This window comes from Brassica napus, chromosome C7 (assembly GCF_020379485.1).
Source record: "Brassica napus cultivar Da-Ae chromosome C7, Da-Ae, whole genome shotgun sequence".
NCBI lineage: Eukaryota > Viridiplantae > Streptophyta > Magnoliopsida > Brassicales > Brassicaceae > Brassica > Brassica napus.
Genome location: NC_063450.1, coordinates 20247570 through 20267166, shown reverse-complemented (window position 1 = coordinate 20267166; position 19597 = coordinate 20247570). Strand labels below are relative to the sequence as shown.

General features: G+C 29.1%; 3 pseudogenes; all 3 read left to right on the top strand.

Annotated features, from left to right (window-relative positions):
- The first annotated feature begins 3482 nt into the window (after positions 1-3482).
- LOC111214012 lies at positions 3483-4473 on the top strand (annotated as a pseudogene).
- A 10071-nt stretch (positions 4474-14544) lies between these two features.
- LOC125590244 lies at positions 14545-15521 on the top strand (annotated as a pseudogene).
- Positions 15522-17570: 2049 nt separating this feature from the next.
- Positions 17571-19345, top strand: LOC111213685 (annotated as a pseudogene).
- The last annotated feature ends 252 nt before the right edge of the window (positions 19346-19597 follow it).

The following is a 19597-nucleotide window of genomic DNA, read 5'->3' as shown; positions in this document are numbered from 1 at the left end:
GAACATTTGGTTAAAAAATATATTTTCAACCATTTTTTATAATTAAAATATAAATTAAATTTATAATCACAACTTATTTTTCAATAATATCTTTAATAAATTATTAAAGTTTCAATGTTTTCTAATATCAGGTTTTGTAAATTATACATGAACTAAAAGTTAGTTACATACAATTATATTTTGTATATAATCATTTTAAGCTAATATATCGTTATGATTTAAGATGCAGATATAAAAGCTTAATATAAATAATTTTTTTTTAATAAAATAGTACATGCTTTTTTAAATTTTAACCTTTTTTGACGTGAATGATAATTTATTGAAATGAAAGCATTTTCAAAAAAAAACAAATAGGTTAATTTACCAATTTAATATAATTTTCACATATTTTGTTTATATAGTACTTCGATTTTAATATAATATAGATTATAATTATAAAATTTATAAGAAATAACATAATTTTTTGTTTTATAATAAAATTTTAACTAACATTAATTTATAATAATATTACATTACTAATTAAAAATAAGTAATGTATTATTTTATAAAAATTAAAACTTTTTCTAGGATTTTGTTAGTTTTTTCCTCAACAGATTTTGTTTTAACTGAATATAAAATTCAAACTTACAGTTAAAATTGATTTATTATTAAAATTATTGTTGATATTAAGATTTTCTAAACGTATTATATATTTTATTGGTTAATGTAAATAATGAAATATATTATATTAACTAATTAATTAAATGGTTCTATTATTACTTATCAATAGTAGATAAAAATAATAACAATATTTTAATAGAATACTAGATCTCGAACCGCGCAACCGCGCGGATTTTTGTTTTCATTTATTTTTATATAAACAGTTTGTTTTCAATTCTAAATTAGTATATATTATTGTATGTATGTGTCTATCAATTTTTAAAACATAATAAGTTTACGGTATATTTTTTTATTGAATAGATTGTTTCAAATTTTCACATGTATTTGTATATTTTTCTATATATATATATTTTTGGATTATTATTTCATTATTATCGATATATATAAAGATTAGTAAAATATTGTTTTATTGTTATATTCAAAAATATTGTAACATTTCACAAATTTAGAAAGTTTTTAAAAAATTAAACTTTTCGCTTCACAGATTTATATTATCGAGTAAATAATTAAACATTTAGTTTTTGTTTAATTTTTAAAATAAAGTGTATAGTTTAAAATTTGTTTTCATTGGTTTAAGATAGTAAAGATTAATCATTGTTAGATAATATGATTTTTATTGTTTAAAAAAAATCTACATAATTTTAAAATTTAACATCGACAAATATTTAAATAATTAACATATGGAGGCATAGTATTGCAACATTATATTATATCTATTTAATTTATATTATCTATAAATTCAATGAATCATCTATTGTTTAAATCCAATTATTGATAGCCCAATAAAAATTTCTGGTATGCCCAAAATGTAAATGATAAGATTAGAGACTAAATGTAATATGATTTTCTAGGAATAGATCTATTAGGTCCATTTTTAAAATAAATCATACATGAATCAAGGTTGTGACTTCTGTTTTGATATATAAGACTAGATCTCGATCCGCGCAACCCCGCGGATTTTTGTTTTCGTTTATTTTTATATAAATATTTTGTTTTTAATTCTAAATTGGTATATATTATAATATATATGTGTCTATCAATTTTTAAAACATAATAAGTTTACTGTATAATTTTTTCATTGAATAGATTGTTTCAAGCTTTCACATATATTTGTATCTTATTCTATATATATTTTCAGATTATTATCAAATATATTAAAACAGAAATCACAACCTTGATTCATGTGTGTTTTTTTTTAAAATGGACAATGATTTGCCTTTTCATGGGCTCTTTTTATTTTTCCTTTTTTGGGCTGTTGTAATTGTTTTGTTTTTGTGAATAAAATACGAGATGAAAAACAAAAATACAACAACATATCTAATTGTTTTTTGTCTATAGTCATGGTGTGACAGTATTCTGCTGTGCCAATCCTCGTGAATCCGCGATTGGTGCCTTGACCGACTATGTTTCCCGAATTTATTTAAATTGTGTATTTAACTTAGCATATGTCTTGTTTAGGACATGATATTGCAATATACTACTGTTTAATATCTCAGGTAGACAATGTTAGGACTTTGAAATTTTATTAATCTGTAGAAATATTAATTTACAAAAAATTTCTTATTTAGATTTCTTATTTTAAGATATATTTATTCTAAGATAAGAAAAATATTTAATTTTAGTGTATTGACATTATTTTTTTTTTAAAAATTGAAATTTATATTAATTTTACTATATTATTTGGTGTATATAATATATATTGCATATAACTTAAATGTGGTTTTAGATAATATTACTAAATCTCATCAAAAATATATTAAGTGTTAAGAAAAATATAAAGATAATTTCATTGTGAATATAAAATAAACAATATAATAATAGGTTTTTACTTATATAAAATATGTGCACATGTAAATTATTAATTTATAATTTTAATGGGACTATATATTTACATAGAATTTTCTAAAAAATATTATTTTATTATTTTATCGATTTGTGTCAAATTTTGAACCGATCCAAGTTGAGACCGGCAAAATTTATTAATTTATAGAGATTATTAATTTATCGGTTTTAATTTATAGAAGTTTTCATTATATTAATTTCTAAATATGAATTGCCGGGGATCTACCAGGATGTTTCATATGCGAGTGTCCTTTGGTTTCCACGTAACTAATACGTAAATCACTAACGCCACAGTCGTGTCAAGAATCATGAATATTCAAAGGGCACTTTCGACATTTCATGAACTCAATGACTCAGATACCTGAACATATATGACTTATCCTTTGGTTCACCCTCTAGGGTGAATCTCTACGTTTACCAACTGATACGATTGTTTTATTTCATATTTGATATCTTTTATAAAATGAAACAAAATATTGTCAAGTTACTTTATGTTTTTAAAATAAAAACATAAAAATAAATAAAAAGTAGTAATTACAAAAAAAAAATACTTTTTAACCAGCAAAACACTAAACTCTAAATCATAATCCTTAAACTCTAAATCCTAATCCTTAAACCCTAAATCCTAAACCATAAACCCTTGGATAAATCATAAACTCTAAATAAAAAATAAAAAACACTAAACACTAAAATACTCAAGGGTTTAGGGTTTAGGGTTTTAGTGTTTAGTGTTTTTGATTTAGAGTTTATGATTAATCCAAGGGTTAAGGGTTTACCCAAGGGTTTAGGGTTTAGAATTTAGGGTTTATGGATTAGGATTTAGGGTTTAGTGTTTTGCTGACGACGTGAAAAATATGTTTTAAATTTTGTTTTTTTGTAACTACTTTTTTTATCTTTTTATTTTAAAAACATAATATAACTTGACAATATTTTGTTTTTTTTTTTAAAAAGATATCGAATTTGAGATAATGAAATTCTATTGGTTGGTGAACCCAAAAGTGATTCAGTCTAGGGGGTGAACCCAAGAATAACTCAACATATATATATAAATACTACAACACCTCAAAAATATATAAACAAACCCACACAACACTTCACCACTATCTAATAATCTCTCAGTTCCTCATTCTAACAGCTGAAAATGACAGAAATTCATAAGTACATGATCGAGAACCCTATGTTCGAACCATACAAGCCACAAAGATGATATTATAACTCTTCTTCGTTGCTCTCCATCCTATTATCGATATTCACTTACGTTTTGATCTTTTACGTTTTTGAAGTATCTCCATCGTCCGTCTTCAAAGATACAAAGGTTTTGTTCTTCATGTCCAACACTCTTATCCTTATAGTCACCGTTGATTATGGCGCTTTCACTGGCGAGGAGAGGCAAGAATTTTACGGTGGTTATACTGCAGTGGCGGCAGCAGCTATGAGACACCGTGCAGATAGCTACAATCCAGTTCCCGTCTTCACATACGGAGAAAACGCCAGGCAGCGAAACTCTAAGAACAACCGTAACGATGTTGAAATTAAGAACACTAATGAAGAAGAGTCGATGGTAAAAGATATCGTGTGTGTTTCATTGGCTCCTGAGAAAATAGTGAGCGAGGAAAAGTTGAGAGAAGATGTAGCAGGAATACAAAACGGTTAGTGAAAAAAGTAATGCCGTTAACGAAGAAAATTGCAAAGCAAGAAACCATGTGAACCGAAAATCTTATGGACGAACTAAATCAGATAAACCACGGCAGGTTAAGATAACCGCAGATACAAAGGCCAAACGTAAAAGCTATCGTCGAAGCGAATCTGATAGCTCGAAATGGATGGTTGTTTCGCAGAAATGGGAGAATGTTGAAGAGGAATCTGAAGAGTTCTCAAAGATGTCGAACGAGGAACTGAACAGAAGAGTCGAAGACCATCCAAAAGTTCAATAGACAGATAAGATTACAATCATGAGTTTCGTCTACATGATTTGAATTGCTCATAGTATAAGAATGCTAGTAAGAGCTTTTATTTTTTGTTTTATAAAGACTTTGTGATGGGATGATGACTATTTTTGCAGTCGTCGGTGGAAATTAATATACGACATGAAAAGTATAATAGCTACTCCCTGATAAGTGACGACTGTAAATATTTGATCCGTTGTTAGAAACAATGTACTGTATTTTATCCAAAACATGATAGTATTGGTTAACTACGATACATGTGTCAATATTTGATTATTTGAAAGTGAGAAATATTTTTTAAATAATTATTAGAGCTTGTAAACAAAGTTTAGAATGATGAAACTTGAGGCCTATAATTTTCCTCAAACTATAAGTACAAAGAGAGGAGTAAGATGAAAAGTGATAAGATATGTTGTTGGTAAAAAAGTAAAATTTCTTCGAATCTCCGACATTAATGAATCTATTGTCGTTTTGATAAATAATTTTGTATAAATCATTTCCACAAAAAATGGACCACAAAAATTGAGTTATTCTTGGGTTGACCACCTAGGGTGAAATAGGCCAATAGAATTTTTTTATTTCAAATTCAATATCTTTAAAAAAAGAAACAAAATATTATCAAGTTATATTATGTTTAAAAAAAAAACAGTTACAGAAAGAGAATTAAAAAAAAAATTTAACGTTGTCAGCAAAAACTAAACCCTAAATCATAATCCTTAAACCCTAAATCTTAAACTCTAAACTCTTGGGTAAACCTAAAAATTTGGGTAAACTCTAAACCCTTGGGTAAACCCTAAACCCTTGGATAAATCCTAAACTCTGAATAAAAACACTAAACCCTAAAACTCTAAACCCTAAATCCTAAACCCTAAACCCTTGAGTGTTTTAGTGTTTAGTGATTTTGATTTAGAGTTTAAGATTTATCCTAGAGTTTAAGATTTATCCTAAGGTTTAGGGTTTACCCAAGGGTTTAGGGTTTAGGATTTAGGATTTAGGTATTAGGATTTAGGGTTTAATGTTTTGCTGACGACGTTAAAAATAATTTTTTTTGTAATTACTACTATTTTTTATTTATTTCTTTTTACTTTTTAATTTTAAAAAGATAATACAATTTTACAATATTTTGTTTCCTGTTTTAAAATATACCTAATATGAAATAACATAGAAGTTCACCCTAGGGGGTGAACCCAAGAATAAGTCACAAAAATTAATCTTAACTAATAAAGTTAAGGGCTTTTTGCAGAATTGACCTATAACTTAAAGTCAAACACAAAACTAACCTCTTTTTTTTTTGAAAATTGGTTTTGCCCTATTCACTTCACAAGTTCATATAATTTACGAAAATGCCATCAATTTTTTTTTCTTTTTTTTTTCGAAAATGACATTTTTACTCTCTCACCCTCATCATCTTCAAGTAATTACAAGATTGTCATTGTCATCAATACCACAACAACCATGAACAACCAATTTGAAGCTCTTAATGCTCCCAAAATCGATTTACCCTTCTTCTTTTTCCATTCTTGTGAACTAAACACAACATATCTCTCACTTTCTCTCCACAATGAGCTAAAAAAACCCAAGATTTTGATTCTAAATTTTTTATGGTTCATAGAGTCATAGAAGCTAACGATTCTGGGTGGGTTACTTTCGTTTGTGATTCTGTGTGCTTGGAGAAGCCTTATGTATGCTAAGGAACTTATCTCACCAATTTAAGGTATGACATCGAGTTTTTTTCCAGATCTGTTCGTCGAACGACTTACTTGGGAAGTCGTCTGGCTGTAGACAACTTACCTGGAAGTCGTCTGGTCAACGCAGAGGTTATTTTTGCAATTGACTTTGAAATCTGTAACCTGAGACGACTGAAAGTTAAGTCGTCTGTTTTTGTTTGGTTTCAAAAAAATTTCCAAAGAACCTAGACGACTTACATTTCAGTCGTCATAGGTTAGTTTTGCATTTGACTGGATAATTTCAGAAGTTTGACTTCCCCAGACGACTTACATTTCAGTCGTCTGGCGAAAATTAAAATAATAATATTTTTTTAAAAGTAGACAACTTACAGTTAAGTCGTCATATGTTAGTTTTGCAATAGAAAAAAAAAACTTCAAAATTTAATTATACACAGACGACTTATACTTCAGTCGTCCACGAAACGACTTACTTGTAAGTCGTCCAGGATTTTTTTCTGAGATTCTGGTCAAACCTCGTAAATCCTGGACGACTTACATTTCAGTCGTCTCGTGGACGACTGAATTATAAGTCGTCTGTATATAATTAAATCTTGAAGTTTTTTTTTTCAGTTGCAAAACTAACCTATGACGACTTAACTGTAAGTCGTCTACTTTTAAAAAAATATTATTATTTTAATTTTCACTAGACGACTGAAATGTAAGTCGTCCAGAAAAGTCAAACTTCTGAAATTATCCAGTCAAATGCAAAACTAACCTATGACGACTGAAATGTAAGTCGTCTAGCCTTTTTGGAGTTTTTTTTTTAGCCAAACAATAGTAGAAGACTTATTTTTCAGTCGTCCGAAATAACAGATTTCAAAGTCAATTACAAAAATAACCTCTGTGTTGACCAGACAACGTATAGTTTAGTCGTCTGGACAACTTAGATTGAAGTCGTCCGCGTCTTCTCCGCTAGTTTTTAAGTCTTCTACGTTAGTTTTTGAATAACTTGTATTTTTAAGAGTGATAAGTAACTTCAAGATATGTAAAACTCATATTTACAAAATATGTTCTCTCCCTTAGTTTTACTAAATTTGACTAAGTTTTTCAACGCAAACTTATAATAAAATATGATATGCTTTGACTAGTTACTATTGTTTGTTTCCATCTCTTAAGTATTATTGTTATAGACAATAATGATGACTATTGTTATGAGTTGGAAGAAGGGTTAAAATACTTCTTAAAATGTTGTATCAATATAAAGCTACCAACATTCTTGTTTATTAAGATGAGAAAAAGGCCATTGGAGTTTATTATTGCATATGAGAGATCCAAAGATAAGAAAAAGGCTATTGAAGTCTATTATTTCATTGATTTGTAAATGTGTAAACACATTGTTAGCACATTTAATACATCTTGGAAAACATTATTACTGATTTTACAAAAAATTCACAACTAAAAGAGTAGACATGCAATTCACAAAACAGACCACAAACAAAACTATTATAGATCATTCCTCTACAAAGACAAGCTTGGATTCCACTTGAGTAGACAAGACCACACGACTTTTAAGAAGTCCAGACGACTTCTAAGAAGTCCAGACGACTTCCAAGAAGTTCAGACGACTTTGTCAGAAGACTTTTAGGAAGTTCAGACGACTTCCAGACGACTTTACAGGAAGTCCAGACGACTTTACAGGAAGTCCAGACGACTTTACAGGAAGTCCAGACGACTTTGTCAGAAGACTTCCAAGAAGTCTAGACGACTTCCAGACGACTTCCAGACGACTAACAGGTAAGTCGTCCCAGAAGTCTTCCAGATCTGAAAAACCTGCATATTAAATCCAGATATGAAAAACCTGCATATCCAAAAACTTTCAAATGGCTTAAAACAGAAAAAATGAGTGAAAGATTAGATAAATCTACCTTTACAGAACACACAAAAATACATATCTAAAAATAATAGATCTACCTTTAAATTAGTGGAAGATGAGTACCATCTAATTAAAAACCTGCAAAAAAGATAGATTAGTAAGAAAGACATGAGAAAAAACTGGAAAATTCATATAAAGTTTGGTGTTTTCAAGTCAAAGAGATTAGAGTGGGTTTGGAGAGTTTTAGTTTGGGAAAAAAGTAAGAACTTTATACAACAAGAAGTTCCCAAATGAAGAAAAATCAGACATAAGAACTTACCAAAACGCTCAGATCTATTATGAAAGGGAGACTTCATCAGAAGACTTCCATGAAGTCCAGACGACTTCCTGGAAGTCCAGACGACTTCCCTGAAGTCCAGACGACTTCTTGGAAGTCCAGACGACTTCCTGGAAGTCCAGACGACTTCCTGGAAGTCCAGACGACTTCCTGGAAGTCCAGACGACTTCCTGGAAGTCCAGACGAGACTTCCTGGAAGTCCAGACGACTTTGTTAGAAGACTTCCAAGAAGTCCAGACGACTTTTAAACGACTTCCAGACGACTAACAGGTAAGTCGTCCAAGAAGTCTTCCAGATCTGAAAAACCTGCATATCAAATCCAGATCTGAAAAACCTGCATATCCAAAAACGTTACAATGACTTAAAAATAGAGAAAATGAGTGGAAGATTAGATAAATCTACATTTATAGAACACACAAAAATACATATCTAAAATTAATAGATTTACCTTTAAATTAATGGAAGATGAGTACCATTTGATTAAAAACCTGTAAAAGAGATAGATTAGTAAGAAATACATGAGACAAAACTGAAAAATTCATATAAAGTTTGGTGTTTTCAAGTCAAAGAAATTAGAGAGAGGTTGGAGAGTTTCAGAATGATGAACAATACATTTTTGTTGCAGCCATTTGAGAGGAGGAGAGAGAATGTGTAAATTTTTCTTTATATAGGGAGACAAAAAATCCAATTAGATTAAATATTTTTTACTCAGACGACTTCCTGGACGACTTACATTTCAGTCGTCTGGTGAAGAAATTAAAACAGACGACTTACATGTAAGTCGTCCAGAAGAGTTTAATATTTTTAGCGGGAAATTAAAAATTTTTAGCGAGAAACTAAAATAGAAGACTTTCCAGACGACTTACAAGTAAGTTGTCTGGTTTAAATTATTTAAGCGGGAAAATAATTTTTTTAAAAAATTTTAGGCGGGAATATTTGGACGACTTACATGTAAGTCATCTGTTTTAATTTCTTCACCAGACGACTGAAATGTAAGTCGTCCGAGTAAATTATTCAACAGACGACTAAAATATACGTCGTCCGAGTAAATTATTCAACAGACGACTGAAATATAAGTCGTCCGCACCCTAAACATAACCCCTAAACTTAATTATCTATTTAAAGACTTCATAAAATCAAATCAAACTTGAAAAGTGTTTACTATACACATAAATAAACACATATAGGTGAAAACTAATTTATGAAAAAAACATTTTAGTTTTCCAAAATCTAACCCTAACAATACATACAATACTACAACATATGTTTGCCAAACTCCCAAACCAAAGTATTTCATGATTCACTACTTCCACTCATCTATCTTCAAAACAAATCAATTTTATCATATCTTAATTTATATCACTTAAAACTGTTTATAATTACTTGATTTTTATTTTTCACGCATCAAAATATATTTTTACAAGATTTATAAATTATTTTTAAAATAAACCGGTACCAGAAGACTTACACTTCAGTCGTCCAGACGACTTCCAACATCTCAGACGACTCAGACGATTTACTAGGGCTATATTCGTAAAAATGGCTTCTGTTTTTTTGTTTGGTCACAAGGGGCTGAGCTGTAATTTCACTAGGCTTTTAGGTTAGTTTTGCATTTGATTCAAGTTTGGGTATAAGTTTTGGGTTAAAATCAAGTTGTGGGTTAGTTTTGGCAAAAACCCCTAAAGTTAAAGACACATTATTAGGATGGGAATCGCCAGAAGGATAAGACTTTTCAACACCAAGTTCCAATTTTCGTGTACTTTCTTATTGATAACTAGGTGTTTGCCCGCAATTTTTCGGATAGTTATATTATATAAAAAAAATATATTATCTTTATACTGTTATAATTTTTGAATAAGAATTAGAAATTTTAATTTTTAATTTTTAATTTTAAATATTTGGATAATCAAAAATTTCAGTATATATTTTTAGAAGATATGTGAAATTTAAAATAGTTCAAAAACAAAAACCTTAGCATTAAAAATCTTTCTCTTACAGAAAATAATATTATAATTAATTCAGATAATTGGTTGTAGAATTACTTTATATTTTAGTTTAACACATGAAAAACCGAAAATACTATAGCTCTCAAGAGAAAAAAAAAAGAGTGTGTATTTTTTTGTGTAACTCCAATATGACTAATACAATGATTGAAGGCTTTTTTCATGAAAGATCTTTTGTAAAAGGTTTTGTATGGACTTTAAAAACATAAAAGTTATAATAATTTCTTACCTACAAGTATAATTCTTTTATATAATAATATATAACCATTAAATGTATTTCTATAAAAAATACTAAAGTATTTTATTTAATTATATATAACTAACTGATAAAAATAGAGAAATTGATAAAACATATATATTATTTTCTAATTCTACAATTAGTTACCATAAATCATTATTTGTAATATCATTTGTGTTATTTTGTAATTTGTATTAATTAGTTATAGAATTATCTTTTATTTTTAGATCTGATTAAAATAATAACTAATAAATGTTAACAACCAATCAAATAATAACTATTTTTTAAAACTTAACTTGTTAAAGACACATAATCAAAAGTCAATTAAGTGACTTCTCAATAAATATATAATAAAATTTATCTCTTTAAAAATAAGGATAAATTTGGTTCAGGTAAACATAAAACATGTATTACGAAAATGGTAGTTTAAGCAATTTTTCTCATAATTTGTTCCAAATAACACTTTCTCACTCATTTTTTTATTTAGTGTTTAATATAAAACTCAAATGGGTTAAGCAAACAAATTCTTCCTTAAAGTATCTCTGATCATCACACTATTTTATCAAACATTAACTCATTCAACCAAATGTTTTTAACTAAAACTAATCATAGTTTACATATCTTTTAAAATTATTGTTTTAATTTATTTTAAATTAAACTAAAAAGTACCTATATTAATTAAATCTGATTAACTAATAAGAAAAAATAATATTTAAATTTTTAAATAATCAAATGTCTTAATTTAGGCATATATACTTAATATTAATGTGAGATCCAATGTTATATGAAATAAAATGTTTTTATCTATATAAATTTGGTTAAAATTTTATTATCGTACATATTAAAAGTTTATTATAGTGTAAAAAATACATCTCCTTAATTTTTAAATATTTTTTTACTTTCAATTTACATTATATTTTTCATCTTTGACTTTAACAATTGTAGAGATGATCATTTTTATTAAACTTCCTTACTAAATTTATCCTAACATTTTAAAAATACATAAAACTAATTAGTTCACATTTATAATAACACAAAAATTACATGTACCTCGACAAACAAATAAAGATTAAATACATAAGAATATAAAAATACCAAGAACACAATAAACATATTTTATTATTCTTTCCTCTTGTTTTTTTATTTATGTCTGTTTTTTTCTAATTAAAAATAAGCGTGCTAATTTTATTATAATCCAAGCTATATGAATTATATTAATAGTGTATTAACTCTAAAAATATCATGTGAAAAATACTTTGATTAATATTATTAAATGACTTACCATATAATAAATTACATGAATTACCAAATAATATAATATTAAATGACTTATCATATAATAATGTTAATTCATCTGTTTATATTAATAGATGAATTAAATAAACTTTTTCTTGATAAATATACATTTAAATAACTTACCATATAATTTTTATGTTTTAAATATAAAAATATTTTAATCATTTCTAAAAGTGATAACACATATATGATATCACATTGTCATTGGAAAATGATTGGAATTTTTTAGAATTATATATTTGACTGTTTTGCATTCATTTGACATTTTTTTTATACTATATATATAGTGAATGAGTGAATTTAATTAATATTATTAAGTTTAGATTAATTAGTTTTCTAAAATCTATGATTTATTTTATTCACTACTAATATAAACATAATAAAAATCGTTTTTATAATTGTTTCTATAGTATCATATGTATTTATATGTATCTTATCAATTTATATAATATAATCTAGATATTTAATTATTTCTATAAACAAATTATGTTAATTCATCTATGTTTAACATGCTTAATTGTATGTTTGGAAACGTAGATTAGATTGGGTAATTCTATGAATAGTTTTCTTTTAAAAACTTTAATTAAATAAATGAAAAATGGAAAATTATCAACCAATCAAATTATAACAATTAATTGGAAATCTCTTCTATGAGCGACACGTCAGCATAAATCACTAAAGTGACTTCTTAATTAATATATAGGAGGATAGAAGGATGCTAATAAAATTATTCTCATGTATTCTGGTTTTGTTTCCCAATAGGTTGTGATCTTTTCTTCAAAAACTTGAAATGCACTGCAACAAAGAGAAGAGTAATGACTGAGACTACTCCAAAGATGAGAAAAGTCCAAGATGTTCCTACAGCTTCGGTTAAAGAAAGAAAAGATTGAGCCATCCAATTAGCAATTGCAGCTATCCCTCCACAGACTCTACTGAATCTCAATGGATAAGTTAACTATCCATGGAGCAGTCCCCAATCCCCATCCCCGGAGAGAAGAAAATGATATAAAGTCCCAATCCGAGAATAGCAAACCAACCAAAATTACTAGGACATCCTCATGTGTACCAAAGCCGGTTTTGGTTGTGAGTCTTGTGACTTAAGCCCTTAACCAGTGTTTTGAAACCTGACCCGGACCCACGGTCGAACCGGTAAAACCCAGTGACCTGGTATGTAACCTGGTTTGGGTTTTACGAAAAAAATCCATTATTTAAAACCCCAGTAAAACCCACAAAAAACCGTTTAACCCCGTAACTCGGCTACCGGTTGAACTACTATTGGACCGATACATAACTTTTAATTATTTTTCTTGGATTTTTCAGTTACATTACTAGAATATGTTTTGTAATCTAATTAAGAAGTTAAGTTTCTAGTTTCTTTCAAAAATAAAAAGATCATATGATCGCACGGATTATGAATCTATTAACAAAACTAGTTGATGTAATTTGCATTGGTTTATTTTGTTATCGATAATTTATGATAATTTTATATTTTATTTTTGGTTCATTTTGGATTTAAAGTTTCATTATTTTTATTCACACTAGACATTTAAATACTTACAGATTTTAAGTATTCATATATTTTTATTCTATGTCATAACTCTTAACTTGTTACAAAATTGTTAAATAGTCTATTTTTTTTAATATTTTGCCAGAGACGAAAATAAAAATAAAGAAAATTAAAGTTAAGTATTTTCCAGATCATTTTTAAAACATAAAACATTTCTTATATTTTCAATAGCTAATACACTATTATATAACAAAATTATTTAATTTATTAACCCGCAGACCGTGGTTCGTCCGCGGTCAACCCAAAAACTCGGTGATTCAGTAAGTTGTCCGGTTCAGGTTTCAAAACATTGCCCTTAACCAAAGCATTAGGAAATTCCTGTAATCATCATTTTTAATGTTAAAACCCCTCAAATAAGTTTGTTTTGGGTAAAAACCACCAAAATCATCTTTAGATAATTTCTATTATATTTTTTGGGTTTTTAAATTTTAAATTTATACATATATAATGTTGATGTTAAAAACACATCAAACTCATATATTTACAAAAAAAATTAAAAATGCTAATTTTGAAAATTTAAGTTACGAATTTTTAGATAATATTATAAATTTTGATTTTTTTTAAAAAAAAATTAATTGTAAAACCCCTCAACTATGTTTATTTAATGTAGAAATCTCTTAACTCAAAATTTACTGGTAGCAATGGTATTATAAACTGTTAGGATTTAATTCATTAAATAAATTTAGTTTGAGGGTTTTTTTGTTAAATACATAATTTAGAGGTTTTTACCTAGAACAAATTTAGTTGATGAGTTTTAACTTTAAAAATCTTATAAAATTTGATGGATAAAAGTTTTCTTCCGTTTATCTGGAAAAACATGAGTAGCTAAGAGGCTTAATTGGGCTCAGTAGTCAGTAATAGCCCATTACAGGAAAACCTAAACCTCTATTTAACTCTGAGTTGCTGCCTCGCTATTCCCTTCAAGTCCGCACCTTGTTGTATGTAACTCAAGAGGTTCGTTATTCGATCTCCCTGGTTGGCTCAATTGTTCCTACGAGTGATTCATTGTAGCCTTGTAGGGTTGTTTCGATCTCAAATCGTACATTATCTAAAAGTTTGCTTCTTTGCTGAATCATTAGGGTTTAATTAGTTGATCTGTCTTTATGTTCAGTGAGAAAAGGATCTAGAGCTTCAGAAAAAAAAATGGATGCTTTCCCCAACCTTAACTCTGAAGCTGGACTGAAGAAGCTCGATGAGCATATCTCACAATTATCTGAACATCTCTAATAAGATCAGATCAGATCAGATCCTAAAATCTCAACCTTTTTTTCCCATTTTACAGCTACCAAGCTTCCAAGGATGTATCACTGTCTTCACTGCTCTTGCGAAGCCTCCAACTTCACAGTTTATCAACGCTTCTCGTTGGTACAGCCACATCGATGCCCTCTTGACGATCTCGTAAGCTCCGTCACTGTCCCCCCCCCCCCCCCACTTGTTTTTCTATTTCTTGTTTGGACTCATGATCTGATGTTTGTGTCTCTGTTTACAGCGGTGTGTCTGCTGAAGGGAGTGGTGTCATTGTTGAAGGCTCAGATCATCAGTATTGATTGATAATTTGATATCAAGCCGTGGGATGATGAGACCGACATGAAGAAGCTAGAGGAAGCTGTGAGATCCATCCAGATGGAAGAGTTATTCTGGGGAGCATCAAAGCTTGTCCCGGTTGGTTTACGGTATCAAGAAGCTGCAGATCATGTGCACCATCGTTGACGACCTTGTCTCTGTCGACACTATGATCGAGGAGCAGCTCACCGTTGAGCCAATCAATGAGTTTGTCCAGAGTTGCGACATTGTTGCCTTCAACAAGATCTGTAAGTTTCTCAACTACTTATGAAAGCTATGTTTTTTAAAAAAAATAAGTAGCTAACTTGTTTGTTGCGTTGTAACATAATAATGCAGGAGGATGGAGAAAAAAAAAGGCTTCAAGAGGTCTTTGTGCTATAAACAGGCTACTGTTTTCTTATCATGAGTTTCAAAAGTTGCTGTAGACTTTGTTGTTTTGATTCTGATCTCTGATTATTTTGATATTTATGGAAACAACAACAATTAAGTATCTGAAAATACGGGTTCAATTTACTTAACGTTTCACTTATACACTGTTATGTGAGTGAGGAGTGGCGTGAACAAAGAAAGCTTGTGTAGGATTTAAAAGGATTATCATTATATGGGTGTGAATAAGAGATGGAATCGTTCATTTGTAAGCTTGATTGATTGTATCATGTTGCTAGAAAACTAGGTTAAGAATACACAATCAAACCAATCATAAGGGTGTTTGTTGCGTCTGGGCCTGTTCTGAAAAGCAACAATTCCTATTGCCATCGAACCAACACCACTTGTGGTATTATTTGTGTCCATTGTGGTATCTCACCGGATAACTTATTATCAGAGTATGCCAGAAAAGATAGTCCCCCCCCCCCCCCCCACCAGAGTTGGTGCCCGGACTGGTCTATTGACTCTAGCTCAGTCACACTGGCGAAAGTAATCGGGATATGTCAAGTGAATGAGTTGTTTGATAAGTTGAGAGTAATCTCTGTCTTCAAGGGATTATGGAATCTCCTTCGAGGTTGTTTCAGTGGCGGTGTAGAAGTTGACATCACTTCCTTGTTCCATGTATAAAACTTTGCATTGCAAATTTGCAAGTCCAAAGTAGTATGTTGGCAAGCTTCCTCTGTTGTGTATCCGAGCTCAGAAAACACATGCGGACCTTGATCATCAGAGCTTGAGATATGAGACCATGAAACCTGTTTGAACCCATTGTAATGACTTTCAAATTCGGCAATGCCGTGAGCCACAAGGGAAACGAGTCCATTGATCATCTTGTGATCCAAACCAATTTCATGTTATTTCATTTTAATTGGTATTTTAAAATTTTATTTTTGTTTCAATTTAAATTATGTTTTCAAATGTCTATTCAAAAATTTAATGTTGTTTAATATTTTTGACCAGTTGTATTTTATTGAATGATTTTTTATTAATTAGATTAGGTTTAATTAATACAAAATAAATAAACATTAACAATTTTTTAATAGTTGTGCCAAAATCTTAAACAGCAACTAATATGAAACAGATGGAGAGGGAGTAAATATTTAACTAGATATTGACCTGTTTTAAAGCGCGGATAATTTTTTTGTAAAATTTTTATATAATCATAGTTTTTCTTCTAGTTGTGGACATAAAATTCGTAACCCAAAGTCAGTACCGAACTCAAACCAAAAAAATAATCCATACCTGTCTGAAATGTAAGAAATCCATAATAGTTCTTATAGGGTGATACACCACGTATCATAACCCGAAGTGTTATTAGGTGAATCCGAACGGACAACCTGAAAAATAAAAAAACCCCAAAAAAATCCAAAAAACCGATCTAAAATTCCAAATTAATCTCAAATATAAATATTTGAAACATAATATGTACTTCAAATATTCAATTCCATAATTATTTTGAAATTATATCTAAAAATAAGTATTAAATCCTCAATAAGTACCTTAAATATTCAATTATATCTAAAAATAAGTATTAAATCCTCAATAAGTACCTTAAATATTCAATCCTATATAAATAAGTTTATTTTTTATATTTTGCTTTTCAATTTTGAATTTAACTTCGGATATATCCGAACCAAACTCACATAACCTGAATCGGAACAATATACGGTTACTTTATGGATTTTATATGTGATACAAATTAGAAGCACAACCGATGTGTTATATCTGACTCGATCCGTACTTACGAATTTACCAGAATGAGACTTAGGATGTGATATAAATTAAAACCAAAATTCCCAATACCCAACCCATATCGCAATGGGTACATGAACGCTCAAGTATAATTTAAGTATGTTTTATGTTTTGTTCAATTAGTTTTATATTTGATAAATATTTTATATGTGTTGAAATAACCTGTGAAACTATACTCATAAAAATATCAAAAATAATATGTTCCAACATATCATTAAATATTAATGACTGTTACTATTTATTTATAATATATATATATATATATATATATATATATATATATCTAATTTTAACAATTTATTTTATCATATATATATATATATATATATCTAATTTTAATATTTTATCTATAAGAATTATATTATATGTATTTGGTGAGGGTTTTAAAAATTTTTATTTCTTGCATTTGAATTAAAGTACAATTGTATATATGAATTAGTAGGCTTATTTAATTCTTTTTAAATTAATATTATTTATCTAAAAGTATTGTTAATATAAATTGAATTCATTATTTTTTAAAAAGTAGATTAGTTATTTAGTTCCTTAATTCTAGGTTAGGATATATATTTAATAATAATTAAGTTAGATATAAGTAGAAATAATAGGAAAGCTAATTAAATGTAATGGTCTAACTTAGACTATTTGTAAGTAGATAAAAAATATGACTCTAAATTAATAGATTAGATGTTTATTTAACATTTAAGTTGTGGAAATATAATGGGAAAGTCAGGTTTTATTATAGTTTTTGTTTTCACAAAAATTTCCATTGTTTTTTTTTATCAAAAAATTTCCATTGTTTATTAAATTCCATATCTGCCTTAACCAAAACATTGGTTCCAAAGCTTAGTCAACATCAGATTAATCCCTTTAATAAACATTGACTTTTTTCTTTAAATCAATTTGTATCGTTGTAATAAAAGGAAAATTCACCTAATTAGATAAAATTCCGAAAATAATATAATGGGCGAATTTCCTTTCCTTACATTTCCTTTTTGCTTGTTAGAAAACGAGTATAAATACGTTTCCCTAGAGGTCAAGACAAATAACACATAACATTCTCTTACTTTCGATCGACTTTGTACACCTCTCTCTGCTTTATACTATACATCAGTGAAAAAGGTTCAAGCTTCATAATAATGGCGGCTTTCCCCAACCTTAGCTCTGATGCTGGACTGAAGAAGCTTGACGAGCATCTTCTTACTCGCAGTTACCTTACTGAGTAAGTGGTGAAAGATCTCTAATAAGATTAAACTCTAAAATCTCTTATTACCATTTAAAAAAATAAAGAGTAACAACTAGTGCCTATGTTTTATAGGTGCCAGGCTTCAAAGGATGATCTCACAATCTTTGTGGCTCTTGCAAAGCCCCCATCTTCACAGTATCTGAACGCGTCTCGTTGGTACAACCACATTGTTGCCCTCTTGAGGACCTCGTAAGTTTCATCATTCTCTTGTGTACCAGGGGGTTGTCGTTTAGATTCATATAATAATGTTATTATTTGCTTATAACTTATGTCTTTCTATTTACAGTGGTCTCTCTGCTGAAGGAAGTGGTGTCACCATTGAGGGACCAGCTCCAATAAGAGAAGAGGCCGTTGCAACTCACCCTGAGGCTAACTCTAAGGTACTCAAAATAGTTTTTATTTTTCTTTTATAGTTTGTACATCAGTGAGATTGAGCGATATGTGTGTAATTGTAGGATGCTGCTGATAAAGAAGAAGAAGATGATGACGTTGACCTTTTCGGGGAGGAGACAGAAGAAGAAAAGAAAGCGGGTGAAGAGAGATCAGCTTCTGTGAAGGCATCTACTAAGAAGAAGGAATGTAAGTTTATGTTTTTTGTTTATACAGTTGTATAGTTTACAATACGAAGACGTCTCAGATTTTCAGATTTTTTTATCCAGATGGAAGGGTTATTTTGGGGAGCATCAAAGCTTGTCCCGGTTGGTTATGGTATCAAGAAGTTGCAGATCATGTGTACCATCGTTGACGACATTTGTGTCTGTTGACACTATGATTGAAGAGCAGCTCACTGTTGAACCGATCAATGAGTTCGTCCAGAGTTGTGACATTGTTGCCTTCAACAAGATTTGAGTTTTGCAAACTATTGTATTCTTCTATGGATTTTGAATTAATTTTGATTTTTTTCATGAAGACAGTTTAGTAATTGCTTAAATTTACAACTTTCCACCAGATCTCAAACATGAACAGTATCACACAATCACACACATTGATAAATCAAACAATAACACAGAAAGAAAAACAGAGGGTGGGAATGGTAACGTGTGAAACAACTGCGGCGCAGTTCTAATAGTAATAAAAGCATTTACATACATAGGTATATCTAGATATTTTTGTTACTACTAACGATAGTGCATGCGGGCAGTGCAGTCCGTCACCATTCGAAACCAGAAACAAACTACTAATCTTAA